Genomic DNA, 11,951 nt, shown 5'->3' with positions numbered 1-11,951 from the left:
CATGATTTGGAGTGGTGCTATGGCTGGCCACAATTCCACAAACACAATGCTAAAGATTATCACTAACTAACAAGCAGGTGAGACCTATCACCTAGACCTACAAGTAAATTGAAATTCCTGCCATAGTTGAAACATAAAACAATTGGTTTCAGAGCAAAATGATGGACGTCCCGCTAAAACATTGCGTACTAATAATAGCCTATAGAACAATGGACCAAGTCTAATTCTATCAAGTATTGTTTTTACTCAAAATATAGTTTATGTAGTAACCTATCGCTCGTAGGTATTACGCAGGTCTATACATAAAAATGTATTGATTTACTACATAAATTAATGTATTACAATTCATTTGATAGTAAATTACTACACAGAGATTGCCAAAGTCCATGGTGATCTTAATTCTGTGGAAGAAAATTAAAGGCTGACAAAGCCATTTTAGAGATGCTACGGCAGTATGCAAGTGAAGATTCAGAAGTTGAGATAATCGTACTAGCTGCTTGCTTAAAAGACATGTAATCAAGAAACCACTTGGCAAGCTTAGTCCATCATTAAGTATTATTGAAAACACATCAGACCAAACTCTAATCAATGGAGTGAGACTTATGTTGCAATTGCTAACTGAAACTGAAAACTAAAATTAAAAAATGAAATTACTAACTGCAATTGCTAATTGAAACTGAAAACTAAAAGTAGCACTACCTGAAATTAGAAACTAAAAATACAAAATGAAATTACTAACTGCAATTGCTAACTAAAATTGATAACTGAAATTGATAACTGCAGTTACAATACAAAACACCAAGCAGCTACAAAGAAGCTAGGAGAACATGGCATAAAGCTAGCTTCCATGGATTATGTCTCAACTAGCTTGCAGTATCAGTTGAACCTAAGCATCACAAGGGATACATCCAAGCACCAGCAAAACAATTATCTACAACAACAACAAAGCCTTTAAGTCCCAAACAAGTTGGGGTAGGCTAGAGTTGAAACCCATTAGAAGCAATCAAGGTTCAGGCACGTGAATAGTTGTCTTCCAAGCACTCCTATCTAAGGCTAAGTCTTTGGGTATATTCCATTATCTAACAGTAATATATTTATTCGACATCCCAGCTCCTCCCTATATTACATCTGAACATTACGTACGCCAAAACTGAATAGCTAGCTAGCTAGGGGAACTAGCAAGCTAATAGTAAGTATTGTGCTAATTGTATGTATGCTGCTTTCGTTTTCTCCCGTCATTTTCTCGTGCCATACTCTTTGGTTTAAATACATGTATAGCTATACTAGGTATGTTTTCAAAATATAATATACAATCAAGTAATAAAGTATACAAACCAACAAGATCTGCATGCATCATGACTTACTGATGATAGGGACATATATATTTGCATATGGTTCTGTATTATCACTTATATATATAACCTTTAAAGTGAACAGTATTGTTGACTTGTTTTGCTAGGAGAAATTCAAGTTAATAAGCTCGATATGAAAAGGCCTACTGAATCTTATATACGAAGTACATGAAAAAGAACCAGAGCAAACATAATGAATTCCTAAAATACATCCTAAAAAGTCAAGTATGCAGTAACTCATAAGTGAAAATCTGTGGAGCAAACCATGCATCAATCAAACAAAAAGAACAAGGTAAATGTGACGTTTGCTAATGCATGCGTAATCCATGTTGGGAAAGGCGGTGCTTGTACAAAATTGCAGTAACATTGTTTGAGGAAAATGTGGAAGGTATGCCTGCAGGATTTGAACTTTGGACTGAAGACAGTGCGGAAATCGGCCGAGTACAAATCAACAAATGCTCTAGCCACATTTGTGTTCGTTATTGCTCCATCCTTTTTTCCTTTCCCCCTTTTTAAGGTATGTGCGACTCAAGATTCAAGCTTTTTTAATCTTTTGATTAACAATTAATGAAGAATGTATATATTATACTATACAATTTTGATATCAACTTTTTAATCTTTGATTGACAATTAGTTTAAGAATATGTAGATTATACTATAAGTTTAATATCATTGGATTTATATATGAAAGTACTTAGCATAATGCCAATTTTGTGGCCATGGAGGTTATAATATTAAATTGATGAGCACAGTGTAGCGTTACAGGCTATATCGAATCAAAATTGTGTCTTATGTGTTCGAACTAAATAGCATTCAAAAGCAGAAGAGAGACAGCTACTAATCTAGTAGTATCAAAGTATGGCATGCACGGAAAGATCCCAATGCAAGTCAAGATATGCAAGATCCCAATGTTCAGATGTACTTACTATTAACGAACGGGTACCACAGCCACTGGGGGAGGGAGTAGGGACGCCGGGGCGCACCAGCACCAGGGCCACCCGTAGAGGGAGCGCTGACACCAGAGCGAACGGGTACCAGAGCCGCCGGGGGAGGGGGCAGGGACGCTGGGGCGCACCAGCATCGGAGCCATCGGCGGAGGGAGCGCGGACACCGGAGCGCACGGCGGACACCAGAGCCGCCAGGGAGGGAGCAGGGACGCCGGGGCGCACCAGCACCAGGGCCACCGGCGAAGGGAGAGCGCACCGGCACCGGGGCCGCTGACGAAGGGAGAGCGTACGGGCACCAGGGCCGCCAGGCGGAGGGAGCACAGGCACCGACAGCGGAAACCCTAGCCATCATGGGATGGGGCGGCGAAAACCCTAGCCGCCAGGGGGAACGGCGGTGCGCAGGGCAGGAGACAGACTGGGGCTTGGAGGTAGATTGAGAGAGGTTGGGCACAGAGGCAGCGGAGGTAGGGCATAGAGGCAACAGCCTGCCAGTGTCGTGGAGGAGAATAGCGCCCAGACTTAGAAAAAATTTTGCCTTCTCGCGGGCTCTGATTTTTATACCGGAGTTCATTTGTAGGGGCGGCTCCTGAGTTAGCCACCCCTACAAATCGATTTGTAGGGGCAGTTCCTGAGTTAGCCACCCCTACAAATATTTTTTAATTTATTTTAACTACTAATTCTATAATTCATTCATATATAAAGAACACAATGTAAATTTATATATTAGTTTTTTGATTATTCTATATATATAAATATATGTATATATAAACAATTTTATTATATATATAGATATAATTCTATATTTTCTTCTTTACAAAAACAATATTTTAAAAAATTGAAATTTTGAAATTCAAAACAACTAATAGAATTTTAGGACACTAAATGACCTCAAATGAAAATTTTGTAAACATCAAAGTTGTAGAACTCATCAAGAAGCACAACTTATATTTTGGTCGTCTTTTCATTTGAATTTCAATAAATAGCAAATTCAAACAAGATTTTGAAACCTTAAATGATTTCAAATAAGAAAGCCATGAACATAAAAGTTGGTGAACACATCACTATCTACAACTTTTATTTTTGTCATCTTTTCATTTGACTAAATTTGGACAGTTTAAATTTTGAATTTTAATAAATAGCAATTTCAAACAAGATTTTAAAACCTTAAATGATTTCAACTAAAAAAGTCATGAACATAAAAGTTGTTGAACTCATCACTATCTACAACTTTTATTTTGATTATTTCTTCATTTAACAAAGTGTTAGTAAATATTGTTCACAAATCCACATATCACTCTTAGTTTTATAAACTATATGAGAGACATGTTGATTTGTGAACAATATTTACTATCACTTTATTAGATGAAGAAATGACCAAAATAAAAGTTATAGATCTTGATGAGTTATACAACTTTGGTATTCATCACTTTTTCAGCTAAAATCATTTGGTGTTTCAAAATCTTGTTAGAACTCGTCATTTTTTTAAATTTGAAATTTTGAATTGCTCAAACTTTGTCAAATGAAAAGAATGACCAAATCAACATTGTAACTTGATAGGGCATGATTTTAGAAAATTTTAGGAAAAAAATCATCACATTTGGAGTTAGTATAAGGGAGAAAGACTAGTTACAAATTTTACCTAGAGATTAAAAAGAAAAATCACAACTGTTCATGATGATCAATGATGAGCAAGTGTGCTTTCTCTTTTTAATCTGTTGCTGAAACTTGTAACTAGTTTTTCTCCCTCATACTAACTCCCAATGTGATGGTTTTTTTTCTAAAATTTTCTAAAATCATCCTCTATCATTTTAGTCTGGTCATCTATCTTTGTCACTAATTTTGGATAATTCAAATTTTGAATTTTAGAAAATGACAACTTTAAACCTGATTTTCAACCACTAAATGATTTCAGCTGTAAAGGTGATAAATATAAAAGTTGTATAACTCGTCAAGATCTCCAACTTTTATTTTGATCATTTCTCCATTTCATAAAGTGTTAAGTGCTTGTTTTAAATGTTTCAATAGTAGTCCGAACATGTTGCAGTAGTAATAAAGTGTCTGTTTCAAGTGTCTGCGTGTTACAACTGTTTTAGTAGTAATAGAGTAGATATTGTAATAGGTTCATCTGGATGTTGCAAATGATAATCTCACACACATGCATAAATATAGTCTCACACACATACATAAATATAGTCTCACACACATACATAAATATATATGCTCACACACATGCATAAATAAAGTCTTACAAACACATACTTACACAAACACTCCATGTTCAACAACTAGCTAGCCCGCTATAACGACTGGCCCACACCGGGGACATTTATCCAGTGACTTGAACGTTTTGCCATGAAAAAGGTTACAGTGGTTGGGGCATGCATGGAGTTTTTTCAACCCCTATTGTCAATGGACTTATGACCTTCTTCGCTTGGTATGTGTTGGTGGGAACTGAGTTTGGTTGTGGCAGCACCCATGACAGGAGACGCAATAGATCATTGAAACTACAGTCTGACCAGTCATACTTAGCCTTTAGGATGAGTAGCTCAAACACAAAACATAGCAATGTCCAATGTGTCAGACAACCCTTTTCAACACCATACACAACCTCCTTTAATGCTTTTTTCACCCTTTCAAAATTTTCTAGACCTTTCGGACTCTTTAGTAAAATCTCTTGTCCAAGGGCTCGAATCATGTCCTCCAAATCATCTTCATCCCCGACACGTGCTCTGCCATCATTATTGGCACCACCTTTCGTCGTTATCATCCCAACCACCAGCATCACCACCTTGTTCATTGCCAAACTCAGGATCCATTCGTGCATCAAGCTCTGCTGAATATTGGGACATGGATTCTAGGGTTTTGTCGTTGTATTTCTCCTCATCCTCGTCGTTAACAATAACTATTTTACCATGATGAATCCACACTGTGTAGTCCTCAACAAATCCTTGCGTAATCAAATGTGATCTGAAGATAGTCACATTTGTCCATGCTATACGGTTCTTACAATCTTTACAGGGACAAATAATTGTATCCTTATTCTCTGTCAACGTCGTTGCATGCATCTCTGCGGCTTCAATAAATTTATCCGCCTCTTCATGAAAACCTGCCTTACCTTAACGAACCATACATCCAAGAGTTCATGTACTCCATATTTTACAACAACAACAAAACAAATATTAAAGGACTACTTATTCAGATATATATAAAAATGAATCAAAATAATAATTACTTGAGAATAATTGTATATACTTCAGATATATATGAATATAAATCAAATATAATTACATGAAGCATACAAACATACCATGGTAGAGGAAAATTAATTAATGGGCTATTTATCCATAAATAATTAAAATACATATTTGTTGATTACAATAAATAATTTCAAAGACAATAATTAGCAATAATTAATATTTTACCCAATATCTTTCATGCAAACCCTAGTCCAATTTCATCAAACATAAATTTACAAAAACAAAATTAATAAAAAACCAAACCCTAGATCTAGATCTACATGCACATGAAACATCTATAAAACTAACTAATTGTTCACTAAAATCAAGAAACATGGACTAAATAAGGGTATGATCTTGTTCCCCTACCTAATTTACCCTAGTACATTCAAAACTTGGGTCTAATTTGCTTCATAAGTAGCTCAAGCACCATAGAAGAGAGAGAAAAAGCAAAACTCTAATTACTCACTAACCAACCATTAAAACTTCAAAAAAAGTGTGGAATAGCATTTTCTTACCTTCTACAACCTCTCCACCAAAGGATTTGAGATCAAAACATCCCACCCTTAGTAGAGCAATTTTTAGGAGGTGCCCAAGGCCTCCCAACCTTTTTTCACGGGTTGAAGTGAGTGACCCGAGGAGGAAGAAGGGGCTGTAGGTTTTTATACGTTGGGCATTTGTAGGGGCGGCTGGTGATTGAGCCACACCTACAAATCGTAACACCGGGGACGGATGGTGAGTGAGCCGCTCCTACAAATCGACCCATTTGTAGAGGCGGCTTGTATCACCAGCCGCTCCTACTGTGACATTTATAGGGGTAGCTGGTCTCGTGGGTCCCGAGCACGCCCACTATAGGGGCGGCTCCATTCCCAGCCGCCTCTACAAAAAAAATTGAGTCATTGCTACAAATCTTTTTTTTGTAGTAGTGACTTGCTGTGCCCAAATGCCCAAGGCGAAGGATGAACCAACTAGCTAATCACGCCAATCGAAACAGCTAGAACTCAAATCATGGCCGTGTCCTCGTGGGGATCCAACCAGTGAGCAGAGAGGGGGCAAGTGCAGACGTACCTTGCGAAGCAGATGTGACGCACACCTATAGGCTAAAACCTAAGAGTCAGGATGAAATCACCATAAATCTCGTCACCATCTAGCTAATCCCCACGGCAAAAAAACATGAAGCGGAGTCATGGATCATTTGTTCTCATGCCAAAAATCACACAATCAAATTAAATAAAACCCAAACATGGTGACGAACACAGAGCCCGCATCCACGCTGCACCAAAACCCCGATGAAGAAACCCAAATGAAGAAGACATCGAACCAGCGCCAGAAAAAACAGATTCACAAGGAATAAACTCAAACCCCTCATACAAACACATCACTAATGCGAGAACGAACCCTAACAACAATGATTTACTAGCAAACAAGGGATCAGAAGCAACAAACCTGGCCAAACCCTAGAAATCGTCAGTCGCCGCCGTCGGGGAATGAGAGCACTACAAGGTCGCCGTCAATGGGGAACAAGAGCACCGCGAGGTCACCACCGATGTAAAACGAGGGCACCACAAGGAAGACGAGACGGAATGAAATGAGGAAAAGGGGAAAACAGACGCTACACATTCGGGCGTGACTCGCAGTAGCGCCGACGCACGGACCCCACAGGACAGAAACACAGATAAACGAGAGCGCCGGAGACAGTTCGGGCGGTAGACCGAGCAAAATCGGACGGCAGACGCAGCGATACGTGCCAAATCCGATGGACAGAAAATTCATGTGCCAACAAACCACAAAACACACATGTGTCCTATAGCATTTCTATACTAATAAACATGCACAAGCACACCCGACCTATATGGAATGCAACTACTAAGAAAGAAACATTTACCGTTGAAGTCACACCACCTATTCCCTAACTTCTATAGTGCATTTTAGTTGTACTGACGTGTTGTTTGGTTCAGCTCTCAATGCATGCTGCCATGCGCGCTGCCTAGGCCCACCCCGTATGGCATCGAACTGGCGGTGGAAAGTACTCAACCAAAAGCGTATCCCCCCCTGTAACAGTTAGCGTCGGCAGCTAATCCCATTATTACCATTCCCTCACGTTCATTTTGGCCATTTACTTCGTGTCTTGCAATACTCGAGGGAACATCGTCTCGCAACTTATTCTATGATCGTGATAGTCCACTTTTATTCTATGCTCGTGATAGTCCGCTTCAACTTGGACTCCACTTGGGCAAGTGACCCAAATCATCGTTCCATCCGAGGATACTGTATTCTTCTTGGGTCCTCTCCTATTGCATGAAAGTATGAGAAACAAGCCGTTGTATCTCATTCTAGTACTGCGGCAGAACTTCGAGCACTTGCCACCACTACTTCAGAAATTGTATGACTTCGATGGTTGTTGGCGGATTTTGGGATTTCTTTTCATGCTACCACACCTCTTCTATGCGATAATACAAGAGCTATACAGATTGCCAATGATCCTGTGAAGCGTGAACTTACCAAGCATTTCTTTACTCGGTCTTATTTTAATCAGCATACCATTGCTCTTCAGTACGTGCCATCCGAGCTACAATTGGCCGACTTCTTCACTAGAGCACAAACTCGAGAGAAACATTGGCTTCACTTGCTCAAACTCAATGCATCAGATCTTCCACTTCTGCCTTGAGTTTGAATGGGGGTGTTAAGTGAAGGCCCGTCTACTATTGGCCCATATGAGTGTCTATATATACCTCTCCACTAATGGAATGATACCTTGTCTTCTCACATCTCTAAGGTTAGTAACAAATACAATACACATGAAACAAAAGAGAATAACTAACTAGAGAGGAACATGAGTATATCATACCAAAGATCACAAATGCACTAATCACATTCCAAATTATAAGATGTTTTAGCATTTTTAGGTACATTGTTTTTACTATGTATCTAAACATAGTATATATCTAAGCACATAACATAAGATATGTATATCTAGAAAACCTAAAATGTCTATTGTGGGAAGTGAGCGGGTACTGTTTTCACCTGGTGTATTTGAGTATGAGTAGTAAACTGTGCCATGTAAGGGTAGTCAACTGGCCAGTAGTTAGGCCTAGCATTGCAAACTTGGAAGTATTTGATGTAGAGTCTTCTGTTAAACGTGACATGAAATGGGTGACCCATCTTTTAGGAATCTGAGCATCCATTGTATTTTCATGTGTAAAAGATAGGCAATTAGTAGTATGTTTAGGGGGAGAACTTTTTAGTCTCTTTAGCATAGTATAAGAAGTACCTTCTCATCAAGGAGCACTAAGTCTAGACGACGGATCTTGGAGGGATCATCAGTGTTTTAAGTACTTGCAGAATCTAGTAACTCGTACTGACTGTCCACTGCTGTGAGTCTGAGGTCACAGCGTTCGGTAAGACGTGTTGCATTCTGCATCAGTGAAAAGGAGACGGTTTATTTACAGTGAACAATTAAGGTATGAAATGATGAAATGATTGATGGTCCTAGGAGGTTTATAGACAGGCATCTAGTAGGGTCATGTACAGAATGTAGCTTAAGACAGGTATTATAGCAATCTAGCAACACAACACATGTCATCCCATAGACATACGATTGAATCGATAGAACAATAATGACCAAAGCGCATGACGCTAATTAATTGCAACTTGTAAATAGGAATAGAAAAAGGAGGACGGGGCATGGTACGAACATGAAAGGCATGCGCTTATGGTGGAATCAGGGGCAGCAGATCCAACAGGAGGGGCACTGAAAAATCTTCAGTCCAACCTGTAGAACCAATAGACAACAAATGGACCACATCAACCAATGCAGAGAAATCGGGGTAGAGGAAAATCCAAACATGGGGAGATGAAGAAAACGCAAGAGGAAAAGAGCAGAGTAGTAAGATACCAGAGCATTCGTGGAGAAGAAAGCAGCACCGTGGATGCCGGCGTCGGAGCGGACCCGAGCGACAGAGCGGGATTAGCGGAAAAGAAGGCACCATGGATGGCAGCGTCAAAACGGAGCCGAGCGACAGGGCAGAAGGAGCAAGCGGCAGATACAACGGAGGCGCTCCCTGTAGCAACGGCGAAGACGGCAGAGGCAGGCACCGCCGCGGCGGCGCGGACGACGAAGACAGGCACAGTAGCAGCGACGGCGCGTGCGAGGATAAAGTCCGCACCGCCTGGGAACGGACGACAACCGAATGCGGGGTGGACCAGTTCGAACAGGAAAAGAAAGAAAAAAAAAGTAGAGCCCAATTGCTGCGCGCCTGCGCATGAAAGCAGTCCTCGCAGGGACACGGAGGCCAGGTCTAGAGCAGGCACGAGTCCAACAGCCCGTTAGACGGTTGGTTTCAACTAGAGTTTATCGTATTTTTCTCTCGTAATAAATCAGCATTAGTCGGACCTATTAGACTAGAAATCAACCAGCGAATAGGCCGCAAGTTGCAGTAGTACGTGGCGACAGTAGAATACACGCGCAGTTTACTTTTCTTTCGTATAAGACGAAATCGCGTAGAATGAACCGGAGAGCAGGGAATCGAATCCATACGGCATAAGGAAGTTATATATATATATATATATATATATATATATATATATATATATATATATATATAAAGAGAGAGAGACTACAATTGCAGGATCAAGACTTCCATGTCGAACTACTCACATTTGAGCCCTTTTATTCCTTAAAAAAGTATGGTCCCTTAATCCAGATTCTGCTCTCTATTAATTTCTCAGGACGCTCCAACCAATCTTCTATTTTTTTTTCTTTCCTACCTTGCACTACTTTTTCGCAGGTACCATTAATTAGTCCCACCTCCAGTCACGTGAGGAAAAGAGGAAAAAAATGTCTTGGGTAGGGCCTGGGGAGCTCCAGATGTAGGGGTTTTGTGATGATAGGTCATGTAGGGATTCGTCTATAGTTGATCTGATTATTCAAACATTGTGCTCCCTCTATCCATAAAAATATATAGTTCTAATTTTTTAGAAGTCAAACAATTTAAAGTTTGATCAAAGTTATATAAAATTAGTAACATTTATGATACAAAATAAGTATTATTAGATTAATTATGAAATAAATTTTATAGTAAACCTAGCTTGAGATATAAATATTAATACTCTCTCTGTTTTAAATTATAAAGACTTTTTTTTAGATACATGGTTTTTATTATGTATCTAGACATAATGTATATCTGGATGCGTAAAAGTTATGTACCTCAAAAGGCCTTGGAATAGAGGGAATAATATTTACTATAAACTTGAATAAAATTGATTTAGTTTGACTAACACAAATACCATGGTTACATATTTTTATGGACGGAGGGAATACTATATAGCACCTATTGACCTATATTTTTTTGTGTTTTTTAATTATTTTTCAGCAAAATAGAACAAAAGAAGCACATGGAATATTTGTCAAGACACGATGCTATTTTACATGGCAGCAAAAGAATGTCTCTTTTGTCCTTCAGGAAGTGATTCCCAAAATGCAGTTAAAAACTAGTGATCCATTCCTTTGATTATTTGCCAAGGCATGCATATCCTACGGGGAAAAGGGACTACATCAATAAATTTTTTCCCTCAATATGACCACGGGTTTTAATAATTTCTTAAGGGCCTATCTAGTTGACACTCGTGTGTTTTAGCAACAAGCAGCACACATGTGTTTTATAGCTCCAAAACACACGAATTCCATGTCCTAACAAAACCGTGTATTTTTTTGAAAGGTAGCACACGTTTTTTTTTTCTGCCCTGGATAACACACGAGTTGCAGCAGAAAAAGAAATACCATGTGTTTTTTCCTTAACTAGCACATGAATTCCATTTGGGGAAAAACCGTGTGTTTTAGGAGCAAGTAGCACATGGATTCTGTTGCACTTGAAGTCTGTCAGAGAAAAAGACACAAGGCCCACAAAGACAAAAATCTGTTGCTGTTCTTAGATGTAACTTTTGTTCAAATAAAGAATAAGATAGCAAAGCCCAGTAACTAACAAGATATAGACCCACTAAAGACGTAGCAGCCCATAAACCTAGCAACAGGAATCGGTATAGTTGGGAAAGAAGCATCAAAAAAAAAAGAAGAGCAAAAAGGGAAAAGGCTCTGCGTGGAGATCAGATCTCCACTGCGTGGGGGGCTGTGCTCTGCTCACGCAGAGCAGGGGAAAGGGGCAAAAACCAACAGATAGAAAAGGAAGCACTAACCTCGACAGACATGGTTAGCACACCCATCATTTGAATCCAATCTGCTTGTATGTGTTAGATCAAAGGAATCTGTGGTCATAAGAAGGCAAAAAGATGGCCTTCAGCATCAGCAGTTGTGCTTGGTGGTCCTAGTTCCTCACTGTGAATAAGGAGGATCCAGCATACATTACGTGAGATAAGAGCATCACATAGATAGCATAATCTCTCTCACACACAGAGAGAAA

At 39.3% G+C, this 11,951-nt stretch overlaps 1 long non-coding RNA gene across 1 annotated transcript; it reads right to left on the bottom strand.

Annotated features, from left to right (window-relative positions):
- Positions 1-5,641: 5,641 nt before the first annotated feature.
- On the bottom strand, positions 5,642-9,753 carry LOC136473308 (uncharacterized). The gene is made up of 4 exons (XR_010762570.1): positions 9,431-9,753; positions 9,231-9,307; positions 8,807-8,950; positions 5,642-8,708 (listed from the first exon to the last, which is right to left on the bottom strand). It is a non-coding gene; the product is annotated as an uncharacterized lncRNA (long non-coding RNA).
- Positions 9,754-11,951: the final 2,198 nt, after the last annotated feature.

The sequence above is a fragment of the Miscanthus floridulus genome, chromosome 8 (genome assembly GCF_019320115.1).
Source record: "Miscanthus floridulus cultivar M001 chromosome 8, ASM1932011v1, whole genome shotgun sequence".
NCBI classification, from domain to species: Eukaryota; Viridiplantae; Streptophyta; class Magnoliopsida; order Poales; family Poaceae; genus Miscanthus; species Miscanthus floridulus.
The sequence above is the reverse complement of the archived record's forward strand: the minus strand, read 5'-3'. Positions and strand labels throughout refer to the sequence as shown.